The sequence below is a fragment of the Numida meleagris genome, chromosome 3 (genome assembly GCF_002078875.1).
Source record: "Numida meleagris isolate 19003 breed g44 Domestic line chromosome 3, NumMel1.0, whole genome shotgun sequence".
NCBI classification, from domain to species: Eukaryota; Metazoa; Chordata; class Aves; order Galliformes; family Numididae; genus Numida; species Numida meleagris.
The window spans coordinates 712,446-731,092 of record NC_034411.1 but is presented as its reverse complement, the minus strand read 5'-3'; the positions used below and the strand labels follow the sequence as shown (position 1 = coordinate 731,092).

At 44.1% G+C, this 18,647-nt stretch overlaps 1 long non-coding RNA gene across 3 annotated transcripts in view; it reads left to right on the top strand.

Moving 5' to 3' along the window:
- Window positions 1-18,647, top strand: part of LOC110396508 — a 95,155-nt gene that overhangs the window by 55,422 nt on the left and 21,086 nt on the right. The window contains exon 1 of one of the 3 annotated variants that reach the window (XR_002437014.1): window positions 16,167-16,888. The exons of the other annotated variants lie outside the window; for them this stretch is intronic. This is a non-coding gene — a long non-coding RNA (uncharacterized LOC110396508). Of the gene's footprint in view, window positions 1-16,166; window positions 16,889-18,647 lie in introns of those variants that run through there. 3 annotated transcript variants of the gene reach the window in all.

Below are 18,647 nucleotides of genomic sequence, written 5' to 3'. Positions count from 1 at the left end.
CTCTCAAAAGCCAGGAAATTCAAGTTCAGTTAGCTCCCGTGCTGCTGAAATAGTCAGTGTACTGCGAGTGGGATTTCTGAGGGTGGAAGGAGCCCTCGTTGCTCTCCAGGAGAGTGCTTGGCACAGCAGGTCTGGTCTGGCTGCTAGCACTGCTTGCTTGGGCTCCTCTTGGAGGTCTCCCCACAGCTCCAGGGTTGTGCATTGCTCAGCATCACGCTTGTGCACTTTTCCCAGGGACTTTTATAGTAGATTGGCTATGGGCTTGAGTAGATAAAAGATGAATGGGAATCCGTGTTCGCATTCAGTTTTATTAATAGGCATTTGCTAAGGCACTGGAGGATGTTTCAGATCTGTGAGGGGGTATGAGGAGGACTTGGGAAGTTTGTGAACCCCTGGAAGGGGAATGCTCAGCCTTGAGTGGAACGTCATATGTCTCTTCTTGGAATTTTCTGAACTGGAAAGAAGGTGGCATCAAGACTTTTAAAGGGTCGTGAATGAGAAAGCCATTCTGAGTTGAATCCTGCAAAGTACCAAGGACTTTGCATTTTAGAATCACTCTCTGCTTAGACAGCTGCAAAACATTTGTGCCTGAGGAAGACTGATGTGTGAGCAGACTACCTCATGATTTATCAAACTGAGGAAATGCAGATCTGGGGCGAATGTGAAAGGAGGAGTGCTAACTAGGGTAATGCAGGAGTTTGTACACACAGACATGCCAAACCAGCCACGTCTTCACTGGAGGCTTGAACAGGTGAATCTGAAAGACTGCAGGCTGTTTCCTTGGGAAACAATGAGGCAGTAAACAGTAGTGGCACAACCATGCCACTTCTCAAACAATATATGCGTATAAACCAATTTCTTTTTTTGGTTTTTGTCTTCCTCTTCTTAAGTGTGAAAAGCAATGTTGAGGCAGCTGAGGTGCTCCAGTCTGCACACTGATGGCTGTGTGATACATAACTACATCACCCAACATTTTTTTCCCAGCATTTTTTTCCACCAGAGTTGCATTCTGAATATAAATTCCTGCAAGCTATTGAGATCACAAGTATGAAATCTGAAACTGCTGGTTCTATGATGATAAAGGGACATGCTCTTTAAAAGAACCCATTTTTGCTGCAAGCAATGAACATGCTATGCGGAAAGAGACCTAGATCTGAAGTAGAGTTTGAAATGCTGCAGGGACTGCATTACATCCTTCTAACGCTCTGCTTCCTTGGTCTGATAGAAGCTTTTTTTTCTGTTGTTGTTTGTGTGTTTACTTTGAGAATGTTAGATTGGGAAACTTCTGTTAACCCCCTTCTTCTTGGCTCCCTTTCTTCCCCTGTCCTTCCCTGTCACTGGATGTAGCACTTCTGTTTGGAAGCTGAAGAACTGCGTAGTTTAGCCACAAATCCATCTTCTCTAGCGTTTTCTTTCCATAGAAATGCTATTTGTTGTAAAATGCAAAATGGGTGTTGCAGTAGTTACCACTTACTGAAGTCAGATACAGGAATCTGTTATTAGGAAATCAAGTGCTAGAATAGACTGGAGCACAGTCAAATCAATGACTTGTTATATACTTAACCGTGCCAGGCTCTCACCATCCTGCTTACATCCCTCACAAAAAGAAAAACAGATAACTTTAAAACATGCAAACCACACACACACACACACAAAAAAAACCAAACCAAAGCAAACCAAAAACACCAAAAAAAACCCCCACCAACCACCTTGATGCTTATTGCTTAGAAAGAGGTGTTTTTGCTTCAGCTCCTCTGGAAAGCAGAGGAGTGAAATGAGCTAATGGCTGTGCAGGTTTCAGGGCCAAACACTGCAAATAAAACCCACCCGGAGCTTTTGAGGAGTGAAAGATCAAGACTGCAATGAACAATTTCTTGCCAGCAATTGCCTTGACCGTCGGGTCACCATTGGAGAAATAATATGATAATCTTTACATTAACTGCAGCATTTCCCTTTGTGCCAATTGCTGCTATTGTTGCTGTGCTCAGCGAGGCTGGCGTGCGGGAGGTGTGCCACTGGACTGCTGAAGGGAAGACTTGCTCGAGTTCTCGAGCGAGGTGAATAGGACTTGGAGAATCTGACAAGAATGTTTTATCTGAGCTGTTCTCTTAATTAAATTAGTCCCATTCCAATAGCCAGCTGAATAGTGATGTCAAGAAGGAGACAGCCACCTTACGAAACCTCTCCTGTAAAACTTACTGTATTTTTAGATTCTTTCAGTGCCATCTGCAGCGCACACATCACATTCTTCACCGTGTCATTACCTTACAGACGTAGATGAAGAATAAGAAATTATTTTATCTGGGTCAGAAAGGGAATATGTTGAGAGAGAACTCCTTTGCGAAGGGGGAAACCAAGCCAGCGCACAACGCTGGGAAGCACACGGGAACATTTATGGAGATATTGTTTCAGCCTTAGCAATTGCAGCAGCAGCACGTCAGGATCGTGCAACAACTGCTGCCGCTGTTGCTGGCTGAAACGAATCTCAGCGTCGGGCAATTCAGGAACTTTTGGTTCCTCGCCCCTGTGCTGCCCGATGGCCAAATCCTGCTCCACCCATCGGTACCTTTCGCCGGGGGACCGAGCCCCGAGGACCTCTGGGAGGTGTGGGTGAAGGTTTCCCAGGTATGAGCGGGGAAATCGCCGCGGTTGGTTTTGTTTTCCCTTTTTCTCCCGTCGCGGTGCGCATCCGAGGGAGCCGAGCTGAGCCGTGCGGCGCGACTGCCCTCTGCTGCCGCCAGAGCGCTGGCACGGCCCGGCTGCCGAAAACGGGGGAAAAAAAGATAAAATAAAATAAAAAAATAAAAAAATAAAAAAATAAAAAAATAAAAAAATAAAAAAATGAAAAAGAGGAAACCGGGAGGGGAAAAAAAAAGGAAAAAAAAGAAGAAAAAAAGGAGGAAAAAAAAAAGGGAGAAAATGGTGTTCATCCCCATGATGCGCAGTGAGGGAGTTGGGTGTGCCTGGGGAATTGGCCGAGCGCGGGGCCCGGCTGGGGTCGGTGCGTCAGCGGCCGGTGGAATTTACCAACCCAGATAGTAATAATTTATTGAACATTTGCACCGGTGAGTAATTCTGAGAGCTGCGGTAACAAGCTGCGTGAATAATTCCAGCATCTGTGCTTGAATACGGTGAAATGCTTTGAAGAACTTAAAAGTACGTTTTAATATATTCCCTTAGTGCTAAGGTCATTTGTGGTCATCATTCTTAACTCATTTATTTATGATAGGACTTAAAGGAAAATGAAAATATTTTAAATTTCCAAGTTGGAGCTAGTACAAAATCTAGCGAATCTATTTTTAACAAAGTATTTCAGCTAGTAAGTATCCCTATTATTTTGTGCTTTTCCATATAACTTATACTGACAGCAGCTTTTACAGAATACTAATATTCTCTCACACACATTACACATCTAAGGCTTCTAATTACAAATCACATTTTACACCAGCTTTGAAAAGAAAGCTCCAACACTTTGTAGAGCATTCTTTTAAATAGCCTAGTACAATATTAAATAATCATTAGACAAAGATTATTATAAAACCAGGCTGCCAAATTACTGACTTTGTGTTTTCTGCGGCAATAATCTTTCATTTCTTCCTCAAGCACAACTCCCACTGGTGTGCAGAATGCAAGATTTAGGTCTCTTGCACAACGTGAGCCGTGCATATGAACTACAGCGTGGCTGGCTGTAGTATTTCAGCACTATCTGGAGATCAGGTGCGGACTGTATATTGTGAACCTGCAACTGGGAAACGTCGTGGCTCCTTGCCAGGTGGGCCGAGGACATTAATAAGACCCAGAGTGTCTTCCCAGCTATACTTATGAATGGCGATTGGAAACGACTTTGAATTCCCTGCTTACAATGAGCAGCGCGTTGGAATCTGCTGTAGAAGTTAGTGCTCTGGTTCTGGAGCTGCTGCTTTTGTGGAAGCCATGGTAAAATGTAGCTGGTGGTATGCAGTGCTAATCAAGAGGTTCTTAACCTTGTGTCTTGCGGTGAGCCCTTCTGATGCATTAACTATTCCTCCATTCTTTCCTCGTTCCGAGTTCAGCGCTATTCCGGATAAAGCCTTAAGCGGTTCGAAACATCACCCTGAAATTAATGCCGTGAAAAAATCAATACACGTGTAATTTAACACCACGCAAGTTATCTCGGAGTGAATTTGCTGTAGCACTGACTGGAAGGAGTGTCCCACACGTAGTGCGGGTGGTGCCGTACGTCTGTGCCTCCTGGCATCCTCGGTTCAAGTGTGTGTTTGTTTTGCTGGCTCGGGTCGGTGCTTTTCCTGCTCCCCACAACGGTGTAAATCAGAACTAATTTAGTGATCCCCGCACGAGAAATGCATATTGTGAAGGTCTGCAAATCAGGACTGGAGTGCCGTGACAGAGCCGTGTGTGGTAAATTCACACGCATTTATCTTCCTGGTATCTTCTTCTGCTCCACTCTATTGTTCTTTCGCTTGCGCAAAGATTGAAACTCACCTGAAATCTTGAGGATAAATCAAATTCATAACCTTGAGTGGATATACAGTTCCATAGAGAACAAGCCTGACAAAGACGGTGAGGCTAATACAATTGTAAGGCAGCCGCCTAGCCTAGGGGGTTCCTTTAATGTTACTTCTGCTGCAATCAGGCTTGGCACAAATTCAGACCTGGTGCAGGCTGGAGCTCTTGAGAGCTGTGCGAGACGCCGGGCTGATGGGAGTGCTCTTAGCATGGCTGGCCGAGCTCATGGGGAGGGAAGGCTGCCTGCTCCGGGTGCAGGGCAGGGAAAGGTGTACGCCTGTGGGATGAGACTTGAATGAAGGGAATGTGGGGAACGGAAATGGTGTGATCTTGGGTGTCAGCATTTCCGTGTGCTGTGAGGTGAGAAGGTACAAGTGCAGAAGAGAAGGAGCGTTAGTGCTGGAAGCAGCTGCAGTTCTTCCTTTCTGTGTCGTGTCTGCTAGCTAAGTCGTCTTCATAATGCAAATGCTCTTCTGTTTGGATAGTAGATCCTTAGATCAGATCTCTTCATCTCGTATCTTATACAGTCCGAATTTTAACAGCAAACTCAAAAACTGAAATTGTTTCTCAAGTGTTGGGGCTTAGCCCTTCACCCGAAGTAAATGGCTGGATCTGGGCCTATTTAATAAGCTTCACTTTCCCATGAACACCATTTCTCTTTCCTGTTTCAGAGCTAAGCATTACCTGGCAGCTGGCTAGGTAGAGGCAGTTTTAGGCATGCATATCCTCAAGTGCCGCGTGGTGCTCTCTGTACCCCACGTAGGGTCTGTAGCATAATGTGTCCGACTTTGATTTGTGTTTGAGCTGAGCCTCAACCTGGGAAATAGCTGTTGCCTCCGCTGTTACCAATGTTGTTGCCTTTTTGATGCCTCTCTCACAAAGCTAAGGAGGCGGCAGGCTGCTGTTTGCATTTTCCTTAATGTCAGAGTTTTCTTTTATGAGTTTCACTTGAGAAAAAAATGAGTTTTGAGCAGTCAGAACATATGGTCTCGTAATTCTACAAAACTGGAGCTTTATTAACTTAGTGCAAGTTGTTAAAAAATAGTTTAGGAAAGGCGGTATCTATGCAGATACAGGAATGAAATCTGTACCTCTGCAGGAACATCTACGCCAGTGTAAAGCAGTTAGCGTAGCGCAGGGCAAGCATTTGCTAGAATGCTTTCAAAAAAGTGTCAAACCAGAAGCAGAGTATGAATTCTGGCCCCCTTCCTGCATTTCTTCCTGTCCAAATTCAGAAAACTTATTTCACAGCTCTTTCTCTGATGTCTCCTCTCTTGCCATTAATGAGCTTCTTGAAGTTCCTTCTGAAACGAGCTGAGGACGAAACTTCTATGATTTTATGGGCAGACAGCATCTGGAGGTGCTGGAGTACGTTCGAGTCCATCCTCAGGTCTCACTGCAATATCTATTTGACACCCATTTACCTTTAAAATTATTTTCCTCGGGTCTTTCTAAAACAATAATCTCTCCCTCCCACGTCACATATTCAGTTCTTATTCCTTGGTTTGATACATTTCACAGTCCTTAGCGATAGTCCATGCTTTTAGCTGTTTTTCCCACATAGGCAGGCAGATCTACGGCCGGCTGACAACAGACTTACCACACTGATGATGCATGTGTATGTCAAGGTAAGGAAAAGCAGGAGATAAATGAGAGGGAAGAGAAGAGACCCTCTACTAATGAGGAAACCTGCCCACGTTCTATTTTTGTAGGTGGAAATTTGAGCTGTTGTTATTAGGCAGTAAAACTCGGTGGCAGATGCCAAGCTGCTCATCAGAGCTGTGGACAAGGACGGGTAGGGCAGGAAGCTGAGGTACTGGGGTTGGATTGGAGCAGAAATACAAATATGAGCATTTTGGAAACATAACGAAATGCAAATGGCAGACATTCGGAGCCAAGAAACCTTGACAACGCTGAATTATCTGGTGTTTTCCTAAGAGGTGAACGCTGAGCCTTCCCATGACTGTCCCGTCCTGCCCTGCGTCTGTCAGGCTGGGTTGCTCAGCAGCTTTTTTCCTGGCATGCAGATAGCATGGATATTTTCAGAAGCTCCAACAGAGAGGACGCTTCTGCTGTAGAACCAGAAGTAATCTTGGTGAGTGTGAAACCTAAGGAGACAACGAGGTCTTGTTTGGGCCAGGAGCCAGAAGGAATGTTTTTGGCTGTTTTAAGCCCTGCAGTTGTAGACTAACAATGCAAATTTCCAGGGATAATTGTATATCAATTTCACATGCAAGTCCCTTTATTGAGGGGAAATATCAGAAATTAAACCTTACAAGTATCCAGAAGCAATTATAAAATGAGTCGATTATAGTGGTAATATTGTAAATGGAAATTCACTGAAATGTCAAAGTACTTGCCATAAAATGTAGCAATAATATGATACTAAACACAATACAGAGAGCTTTCAAATATTAATACCTTTATTATTTTCTCTATTAATACCGATAAAGTTCAAACAATCATCACAAGCTGATCAGGGGAATAATAATATCATTACGATCATCTGCTGGTGGCAGCTACGTGTGCATAATGGCGCTGTCATTCTGTCCTGCTGGAAGATCACTTACGAACCAAGTTGGATTCTGACATAAATCCCTGGAGGTAAATGACAGGACATTACAAGGCTCAGAGGATAATTGTAAACTCACATGCTAATGGCTCAGACTTGCAAAGATACCAATCATAACAGAAATGGTAATAAATAGCAAATTAATTTTTCAGCTTGCTTGGCACTGTCTGCTCGGAGAAAAAGTTCATTGTATTTGAAGGCTTAGTGAGCTTTGCTTGCTGTATTTATTCTACTATTATTTCCCTTATAGTGATCCATACATAATGCCACCGCTCGCGGCTGGTTTATTTAATGACCTAATCAGCAGGCTGCTCCTGGAGTTGTCACAGGATGGGGATGCCTTTTCTTGCAGAAATGCTTGCTTTGCAAGGGAGGCTTCTGAGTTTGGCAGACCTGGAGACCTCCAAGCGATGCAGATGGGGCATAACTTGAGTGTCTTTTGACTCTGTAGCCGCTGCTCCGTGGCACTGAGCCACGCTGAGGCTCCCAGCATCTGCGTGTATCTCCACGTGCAGCTTCGCAGTCACAACCGTAATAAATAATGTAAGAATTTTATCTGAGAATCCTGAGCCAAGTCGTGCCTCCATTTCTGTGTCTGGTACGTAGCCCTTGTCTTGTGCCCATCCATTTCCGCAGGGCTGAGCTCTCGGGTTCACTGGCACGGAGCTGTCACATCATGCTGACCACGAGGAGGACGCAACTTGGTCATCTGCTGAGTGCTCTGCTTTCCATCAAATGTCTATCTCGTGCTTCTCTTTCAAACAAAGGGTCACGAGAGACACTCGGAGATGTGTGCTTCATGCTGAGCATGCATGCAAGTGCTCACCATCCTGCGTGGACAGAGCTGCATGGGTAGAAGCAGGAGTTCAGGGTCCTTCTGTTTCTTGAGGCTGAGAGCACAGAGTGGCCGTCTTTGTGTTTTGGATGAGCTACCTGTGTGTCTGCGGGACATTTTCTGTGTTTATCTCTGTTTTATGTAAGATTGCCCTAAGAAATGTAGAGAACTGTGTACAGTGAGTCCAATTTTCCCCTCTTCAAAATAGACTTCAACATTTTGCATTATGATGCACTGTTTTTTATAGGAGCTTCCGAGAGTGAAATCTGCCGGCGGCACATCAATACTTGATTTTGAAAGAAACTGGTGTTTTAAAAGCAAGTATTTAAAAAGAAAAGGTTTAAGTTAAAGACAGGATGACTATATGAACCGTTCCATTGCATAAAGGTAGAGGTGCTCCTGTAGCATGTCTCAGGTAGCAGGGTTGACACCAAGGGCACTGCTGGCTGCTTCAGGATGGGTTCAGGAGTAACAGGGCCTCAGGCAAAGCTGTGGGCCATGCTTGCAGGGTGCCTTACATTTCTGCTGTATGGTGGAGGAATCTGTTGCTGATGATGTGCTTTCCAGGTATGGTTTTTAAGTAATTTTTGCTTTAGAAATCACTAAAACGGGATTTTCAGAAGAGCGGCCTGTGCATTTAATTATAATACTGAATATTAATTACTAAAAAACATCAAAAATAAGTTGCTGGCTGCTGTATAATTAGGTATCTACACCCATCAGATCAAAGTATGTAAATGAACTACATTCTAATAAGCCCCACTGTTTAGCTTGAGAAAGATAATGAATCTAATTTGCCCGCCTTAACTTAGCCAAAGTCACTAACTATGTGATTTTCTTTTCTTTGTACATTTTTTTGAGCTGGTACAAAAATGAGATAATCAATAATGGGGGATAGTCTCCCGAGTGATTCCCGCTAATGCTAATGGGAGTTAATTGCTTATATTTAGAGGAGATCGCACAGTTCTGGCACCCCAGTGAATATAAATTACACAGCGGCGGTGGATCGCACAATGGGCTAAATCATCCCCACCCACAGGAGGAGGAAAGTTATTTGGGGAAAACTGCTCTATTCCTCCCTCGGCATCTCATCTTTTTCCCCAGGGGCACACCACCAGGCTCCTTGCCTGGCCATGGCCGTGTCCAAGGTGCCCAGAGCCACCGCTGGGCCCACAGGGCTGCCTCTGCCTGTGGTCTTCACTGTTCTTTCTGAGAAGAAATTGTCCCTAACACCCAACCTGAACCTCCCTGCTGCAACTCGAGGCCATTGCCTCTCATCCTAAGAGCTGCAGGAGAGGGAGTAGCGTCTCATCTGGACTCCCACACTTTCCCTGTCTCCCAGGCTCCCGTGCATTTTGTCCTCCACTTCTTCGTGCTGGCTCCAGGGCACGAAGGAGAGCTCCACCACGGCCTGTTGGCAGTGCAATGTCCCTGAGACCACTGGCACAGGGCAAGCAGCAAGCGTGGTGCTAATGAGGGGAAATGGAGTTGTTAACGTCATTAGGAGTTTGTCAGATGCTGTTTGGAAGGGCTGTGCAAGGATGCTGGGCTGTTAGTTCTGTTGTTTACCGGAACCTAGGGCTGAAACTCTGCCTCTTCGCTTCTGAGTCTCCAAGCATCCTATCTAAATTAAATTGGCCTGACGTGCCGTTATCCATTTCTAAACAAGAAACAAGACAAAACAAACAAAAGCTTTCACAGTTTAGCTGAGTCTATGAAAAATGCTGTATTATCTTAGCTGCAAAAAAAACCCAGACTTATTTGAAGATGGAATTTTGCATATTGTTAGTCTATAATTTAGGCACTTCAGTATTTAAAAAATTATATGGCTGAGTTATTTACAGCAGAAGAGAGGGAGCTGTGCATACAGATTAGCTTCTTGTCATCATGTTTTTAAATCTGTAATGGGCATAATGGAGTCAGCTGTACAACGGTAATTTGCAAAGCCCCATTGATTTCAATGAAAGTGCAATGAGGATGGTTAAAGGTATTGGGAAGGCCGGTGCTTCCAAATGAAGAGAGATTAAAAAGGCCAATATTAGCAAAAGGAACAAATAGAAAGAAATGGGATTATAGAGAAGGCTTAACGATACAGTCCAGGCATAGATAGGTTAGCTGATCAGACCAAGTGAGATATCCCCGTGTTTAAACAGAACTCAGAAGTTTTCATGCTTTGATTTAAAATAGTTGACATATAAACTGGTGTTTTCCTTTCTCACGAACTGCATTTCAGCCTGATGTTCACATCTGCCCTCTGCCTTTTCGATGGCTCGTTAGTCCTGTTTTTTTATCAAACGAGCAGGAAAGGACGAGTACTGCAAGCAGCAGCCCTGTGTGGATGATGCCTGCAGAGCCAGACGTGCGTGTACAAGCGACCTGTTTTTGGTGGCTCACAGCCCTGCCAAATCTCAGCTCCTTGAGCAGAAATTGGCCGCTCCAGCTGTGTCCGTTGCGCTTGGATTTTTGGAAATTTCTGGCTGAAGTGATCCAGCTGTTTCCAAAATCAGGGCTAGGAAGAGATATCAAGTAACCTTTCCATTGGGTACTTCAGGAAGCCTCCATGCTTGGGTTTGTGCACCATGGGTGCCACCAAAGGGGTTCTAGACTGCTCCAGGAAGCAGCCTTGGCCCCAGGAAGTTTTCAGAGGTTGGATTGAGTCAGCAGTGGCTGAGGTTATGGGTGTCTCCAAGGGCTCCTCTGATCAGCGGGTGGAGTGGCAGCTCGTGCAGTGAAAATATGACTTCCCATACTTGAAAACAGCAGGATCATCATCCAGTAACAAACTATGAGTAGTAAGGACCAGTTGTCAGTACTGCAGTACGCTGTCATTTTTACAGTCTTTGCTGCATTTACCGTATAATTTTTGAAGGGTCTAGCATCTTCGTACTTCTATAAGAAATGGTTCTCTGCAACAGAATGATTTTCTGTGCTAAAAGGGAGTTGCAAGCAGATGAAGATACTGCTTTGGGGTTTTTAAGGGCTGGTGTATGAGAGGTCCACCGTGCTAACTTTGCATCACGCTGAAGAAGAGCCCTTCTTATACTCTCGCAGGACTTCTCTATTATTTTCCTATAGAATATTACATACAAATGGAGCTGCAACACGGCAGCTGGCAGAGGCCCTTGCCCATAGGGCTGACCAGTGTTATCAGATCATAGAATCATAGAATCATAGAATCAGTCCAACCATCCACCTACCACCAATAACCCCACTAAACCATGTCTCTCAACACTATATCTAAACATTTCTTGAACACCTCCAGGGACGGTGACTCCACCACCTCCCTGGGCAGCCCATTCCAGCGCCTAACCACTCTTTCAGAAAAGTAGTATTTCCTAACATCCAGCCTGAATCTTCCCTGGTGCAACTTGAGGCCATTCCCTCTTGTCCTGTCACTAGTTACAAGAGAGAAGAGGCCGACCCCCAGATGTTTTAGCTCTTTGCACTTGGTCTGTATGTAACCACATACCATGTCTTGCCCTACATATCAGATACAAGCACTCTTTAAAGTGTTATGTGTTTGCATGATGCCTGCTATTAGAGAGTTTTGACCTCTGAGATCCTGTACAGTTGTTGCTAACAAGTGTAACAAATGTGCATACATGTGTGTGCATGTACATGTTTGTGGTGTGTGTATATATATACATGTGCATATATACGTGTGTGTATTCTGCATATAAACTTATAATCTCATGTATCAAACACTGGAAGATATTTTTTTGAGCATCTTTCAAAACATTCCATATTTGGGAAGTTGTGTTTGCCTTAAAGTTTTCTTTTTGTTTTTTTTTTTTTTTTTTCCTTAAATCATATGATTTTGGTATTAAACTGTTAGAGAGGACTCAGTCTCTCCAGCCATAATGCTGAGCTCTGCCTTCCTGGGGCAGAACATTTGTGCAGCTAAAGTAAGAGCTTTCCAAGCAGTTAGCAAGAAAAAAAAGAAGTGCAGGAGTTTGCACTTAGAGAACTTCCTTTCACCACTTCACATTTCCTTCGCAGGGACATTTCATCTTTTATGATAATAAAGATTAAAACCTCTTATTGGTAGTATGAGCACAGCTCTCATCCCTTTTCTAAAGCGTGAAAAAAGCCCACTTTCTGACTGCAGAGCATGAATTTTCAATATGTGTGTTGTGATGTTAAGCCAAGTGAACTGTCCTGAAGTGCTAGAAACCATTTCTTTCCTATCAGCTTGTCATCATTTGTTACTGTTCTCCTCAGCAGCAGAGGCACAGGAAGTTTTATGTCTGGCACTGAACATGAGAAGATAGCAACCCCGCCACAGAGCAAAGAAGACTCATCAAGATTCATTTCAAGGTGTTCCATGTCTCTGTGTTTTGAGGACTAAAACCATCGAAGCAGCTAAACAGTTATGTCAGTACTGCTTACACTGAACCGTTTTTACATGAGCAAGCTATCAGCTTTTTGTATAAAAGGCCTGAATCACCGAACATCTCATTTTTAGCAGCACTGCTAACAATAAAAGTAACACTTCATTATCTTTGTAGATAGTCAAATGTATCTAGATTACTCCTGAATTCCAGCTTTGCTTTTGCAAATGGGGTTATGAATAAGGCATGCAGCAGTGCATCGATGGAAATAATTCTACCCTCTGCTTTCAGGAAGCAGGGAGATATTTGGGAAATAGATCTCTATGTAAATTGCTTCTTTTGAGTTAGGAGGCATATTTATTTTTAAAAAGGTTCCGAGCATCCCAAAAGGCCTGCGGGCGTTTTGTGGCCCTTCTGGATCTGCTGCAGAGTACGCAGCCAGCTCCGTTATCCCCGCGTCCAGGCATCTGCCTGCTTTGCCAGGGCTGTCACATGAATGGGAAAGATGCTGTGTGCCTCTGCATATTGGTGAGAGGATGTAAAAGGGGTAAGAAAAGCATGCTCGTTCAATCTTTCCCTGTTTTTATGTACGTAAACATAGTGGAGCCTCCGGGATGATACTTTCTCTTTTATGGTGGTAAATCTATTGACTTAAATGGGGGTAACTTGTGTAGGGAACTGGCATTCAAATTGGAGGTAGAGCATTAAGAGGCTGATTTCTGGGTGGTTCAGCCTGGATGTAAGTGCAGTTTTTCAGTCCAAAGTGTATTTTATTGTGAACTATGTTCTCACACTTGAAAGTAATGTGAGCTCTTTATCTGGCATTGACAGCACAAGTGCAGGATTTCAGTGGAAGAACATCTCAATTGCATCAGTTAGACTGACAAGAGCGTCAAACCCATGATTGATTCTCACATTTACACGTATCTTTCCTTTTCAGTTTGGTTTATCCAGGAAAAACATACTGGATCTTTAGCAGTGAGTTGCAGCAAACAGGCTTAGTGCCCAAGCACAGAAACTGGTTCTTCATTTCTGTATTCCAACTCAGTCTCTGCATTTCCAGCTACAGGCTGAGGCATAGTGATTCCTTGCTAAAAGGGAAAGTTGCATAAGGAATCTGATTTTCAGGTATTTCCCAAAAGCTTCCTAAGATTGTTTATTGCAACAATGCTCACGTCTTTGGTATTTTCTCTATCTGAAGAGTGACACGAATGCTATTCAGTGGTGTCTCAGGTTAGGTTGTCTTGCAGAGAGGGAGCTCCTTTTTGGCAAAACCATAGTGTAGTGTAGGGCACTATCACGCTCTGATGTGCCCCTGTGGTGCTGCAACATTCTCAAAATCACACCTTTGGGGCCCAACTCAATGTTGATTTCAGGTGTCCACTGATATCAAAGAGTGGGGCTTTTGGACAGCTTCCTGCCACATCCAAAAAACCAGAGAGCACCAGCAAGCAGCGCTGCAGCGCAGGTCATGGCGCAGATGGAGCCAGTCCATTTTTACCAAGTGAAAAATTAAATGATGCACTTAAACGCCCGAAGCCTTTCCTGCACTTGCCACCATCAGCGTGGCAAGCGATGGCAGGAAGGCTGCCGGCGTTGCCCCAGGGAGAAGCGCTGCATTATTACAGACAGGCCCGCAGCTGGCTGCGTATCACACACCCAGCCAGTGCCTCAGCAGGTGCAAGGAACTGGTCTGGGGAAGCGTTTCTGCAGGGAGTCGAGGCGTAAGGCAGCATTAGGCAGCTGGCAGGAGTGCAGGCAGTGCCACAGCACGGCAACGTGGGAAGCCGACGGGATCCCGCAGGGACCTGCTTCAAATCTACTTCACTTGAGTGGCCAGCCTAGGAGTGCAGAGAGGTCAATATATCCATAATTATTATTACCATTTGCTGTATAAAATATGCCGAGCTCTTAAGGAAAAAAAAAAAAAAAAAGTTTTTTTTTTTTAAAAAAACCTTTTAAATTACAGCTTCAAAGCATTAACTTGTCTAGTAGCTCCCTAATTTCCCTGAGGATCTAAGAAATAGGCATTAGGATTCCTGGAGCAAGACAAGGACTTTTAAAATTCTAGATTTTAAATATAAAAGCATTTTATATACGTTACCGAAATGGAGCAGCTAATTTTGTGTGACTTTCGCTAACTAGTTCCTGGAGCCCACACAGAAGCACAGGGCGAGTATGCTTCAGTTTCATCTTCAAACTACCCCTCAGCATTGGGAAGAGGCAAACATATTTCTGTTTCACACGTCTCTTTGGAAAAGGTTTTGCCCGTGGTGAACAACGACTTCTATGTCTGAATTTGGAAAGTTGTACAGCTTGCAAATAACACCCGTCTTATTTTTTTTTTTCAACGTATTTCTTCAGCAAATGAATGAAGAATCCTTCATGGTGGTGACAATGAGGAAAACATTACCAATCCATTATGCAGCACTTCAGATAATTAATTTTAGTGTAGCGAGTAAATAATTCTCCCAATGGCCTTATGAACTTGCTAGATAAGTATTATCTTTCCAAGGGTAAGTGTCACCGGCAGTAACAGCATTGAAAGAATGGGATGCTGAGTTTTAATTTTCTTATTTATTCAGGGTGAGATAGGATATGTGTGTGATAAGTGTTCATAATGTCAGCCCAAGAAGCTTATGGTGCCAAATGGCTCCTGATGTGCTAACCACATCACACTTGCCCCTGCTTCAATTCGCAGGGAGTACTGACCTCAGGAATGGTGCAACACCTTCCCATCAGAGAGTACTGAGGGACACACGGGGAAAGTGTGCGTGTAGAAGTGAGCATAATGGTGCCCAAGGGGAGAGCTGTTGTGTGCTGAAGATCTAAACTAAAGGACTCTCACAGGCAGTTCTTCTGACCGTTCCCATAATTATTTCTTGTTTTCACCGTTGTGAACCAGACCAGAGTTTGTCTGCCATGACAAGGGACAGGTCTGTTGGTTGGGTGGAAGCCAGTGCCATCAGGGTGCTACAGAAGCAGTGCACAGAGCTGGCTGAGATGAGCCTATCCGTGTGAGCTGTCGCCTACCAACAGGTCACCAGTTCCTCTGGTATCTAGAGTGTGTCAACTAGAGGGATCAGGATTACAAGGACCTGATTCTTTGTCTTTGCTGCAAGGGTCGGTGCAGTCTGCACCTCAGTAACTTCCCTCCAGATTGTGAGCAAGTGTCAAAGCAAACCCAGCAGGGCCAGAGTTATTTGGGATTCAATCCCTCCTGTGCTCGGTTGTTGTTTTTTTTCTTGAGGCGTTTCATTTTCCACTGTGAATCTGGTGGAACACATCAGGACAATGGCTACTGTCCTTCCCACATGAAGTCCATGCAGGCACCGTGCCCCAGGCTCCATGCTTTGTGGGGCTCCTCTGAATGCGCACCGTGCTGGCTTCGGTGCACAGCAGGAAGGCATTGTGCCTCGGACATTTAATTGGGAATGTTTTGTTTGAGAAGGCATTGTTTCCAAGGCCGGTGTTTTAGGCCTTTATGTAAATGCCGAATCACTTCTATCAAAACAGGAAAAAAGGAGAAAATAACTGTAGCCGTATTATTATATCTAATTTACATTTTGCCCTTTATGGGGTACGCTCTAATAGAAGTTTTCAAGGTAAAACGTGTCCTTATTAAAAGGCATTATGAACTCTCTATCTGCTTATTTTGAGAACACTGTATTAAAACCTACATACAGTAGGGTACCTTTGTGATCTGCCACCATTTCTATGAAAAGCTTTGGTTTAATGCTTATCCTAATGGGAAGCTCAGCATTTTATCTCTACAGGTGTTGTGACAACGAAGAAAATGAGCTTTAACCAATGTCCTTGTTTGGGGATGGTTTGGGTTATAATTTGTTCTCATCTATTCCTGTGCAATCAGACATGAAAAAAGAAAAGTTTAAAGCTAATACTGTAGAGAAATCTATACAGTTGTGTAGAAAATGTTTACTTTATTATTAAGGAGCTAATTAGAAGGCTGTAACTATTATTTTTCTTTGAAAATGTGGAAAAAATTTGAAGAATATTGGTAGAATAGATATTATGAGTTGGAAGCGCCTTTTCATCTGGCTTCCATTTTGATGATGACGGATTTGAGATCTTTTCATTACCTCCTGTTTCAAGAAGCATCCTTGGGAAGCGTGGATTTTTCTTAAAGAAACATATGTAATATTAATTAAGTTAGGAAAAAGAACCTATCTGTTCTTCTCAGGCATTTCAGAAGACTTTGTTCTGAGATGAGTTGCACGCTGCAAAACACCATGAGAAATAAATAAATAAAGAAAGAGATGTTGCTGTTGGTTCAGTGGCTGATGGCAGCAATTGAGAGTCTGCTGAAGCAGATTTGCACGAATCTGTGATTTCTTAACTGCAGTTTCAGTAATATGCAACGCTGTATTCAGGGAAAACATGGGAAAAGAGCAGGAAATTGACATGTAAACTAAGTAAAATATTCTGTTCAAGTACCATCTCCTGGAGTAAACAGGCATTACTGTAAGAATCATGTTGCTTTAAGTGCTTGTCAGCCCTTGTGTTCTCCATCCTCAGCTTTAACCAGACTGATGGACTCCTGACATGGATGGGGACAGCAGCAATGAAATGCTCTGGGGGAAGCAGCAGGAGGAAGAAGTGGCAGGAAAGGCTGCAGATAAATGTGTAAGTTCAGCTTCTCTGGTGGAAACAGCCATATCTCATGCTCTCCTAACAAGAACTGTAGCCTTTTCTTTTACAAACCTTACGCAAGCAATGTGCTTTATCAGTTTTACAGCATTCTTATTTGTAGGGGAAAAAAAAAGGAGGTTATTCTTCCCGAACGAAAGCATAATTTGATATTTATTTTCGGGTTTTATTTTGATGTATATTTTAATACTCTGACTGTAGAACTGAGAAAAAGAAATGATATTACGTGTGCACAGAGTATGATGAAGTGTGCACCCGCTGATGTACGCCGAGTCTTGAATTTCCTTTGCTCTCGTACACTCCATTGCAAGGTCCAGTTCCAGAGTGCTGGAAGCTGTAAGGCTCACTTGGTTGTTATTGCTTTGCACAGCTTATTCTTGTACTCTGACTGGTGCTTTCTCTGTTCTGGAATGTATGTCGTGCCAAAAACCCACGGATTCAGAGCTCAACCCCTGTCTTCTGCAAACCTGTCTTCTCCTTCCCAGGGCGAGCATAAGCCCTGCAGCCTTGATGTTCGTTTTGCACTGGTCCAGGGTTGGCTATGGGACTGGCTTGGCAGCAGGCCTGTGCCAGAGCTCTCTGGTTTGCCTCAGAGGGCACTGGGTTCTGCCTGGAGAGAAGTGCTAGCCCTGCAGGACTTGCATTCTTCGTGGGCGCAAAGGGTTTGTACATCCTCAAGAAAAAGGCTTTATCCTGTTTCCTTTGGCTAGCTTGCAAGAGCTGCCCTCGTGCCGGTCATCATGGGGAAACCGAGTCACAAGGAAGCACCGAGCACAGCTCCTGCCCAGCACGGGGGGCTGATGGGGGGAGAAGCTGGAAGAGGGGCTGTGGGGCCAGAATGGGAGACCGCGTCCTGCCAGCCGTGCAGGGGCCAGGTGGGCGAGAAAGAAATCGGACGGATAAATACGAGTCCGAAATCTCGCAGCGAATCCACAGCCATCCCGAGAAGCGCGGCAGCCCTGGGCAAGCTTTGCTCTTGGCAAACATTTATTCAGCGGGCTCTGCGAGCTGCTGACTGACAGCGAGCGCTGCGTGCCCGCCGTCCTCGTCCCCTGGCACTCAGCTCCGCTCTCCTCGCCTGCAAAGGGAGAGGGAAGCACGCCGCTCCTGCTGCACACTCCACTTGAACCGAGGTTCAAGGATAAATATTACCTCCCCTCGGATGTGTTAACTATTTTTTAATGACGCGATCTGATATTTTAACAGCGCGCGCAGTGCAGCAGAGCTTTGGGTTTGTTGTTTAAATATCTTTGATGGTATGTCATAACAAATTAGTTTCTAAATGTTGCCAATTTGGCAGACAAAGCTGATTATTTCCTGCAATCACACTGCATATGTGCACAAGATTATAATTAATGACCGGGGATGCCAAGCACACTTTAATAATGATCCTTCAGCATTTAAGGGACTGTTAGAGTTATTGGCATTTGTGCCTCGTGTTGCGGAGGATAGGGGCAATGAATACTGATAGATCTATCAGTGTCATTGAATCCAATAGCTTCCTGATTTTTCTTATAAATTGGAGGATTCACTGGGAGTTATTGACAAAGCAGCTGCAGTGAATATTAACAGTGTTTGTGCTGCTTTCACTGAAGTACGATGAACTCCTAATTAGATTGGAATTGCTCTTTTGGCAACTTCGCCAGGTGGTTTTTCCTTTAGCATATTGTCCATTTTGTGTAAGGATTATAAGGAAATCAGCGATGGATTTTTGAAGAGCTCCAGAATGTCAAGG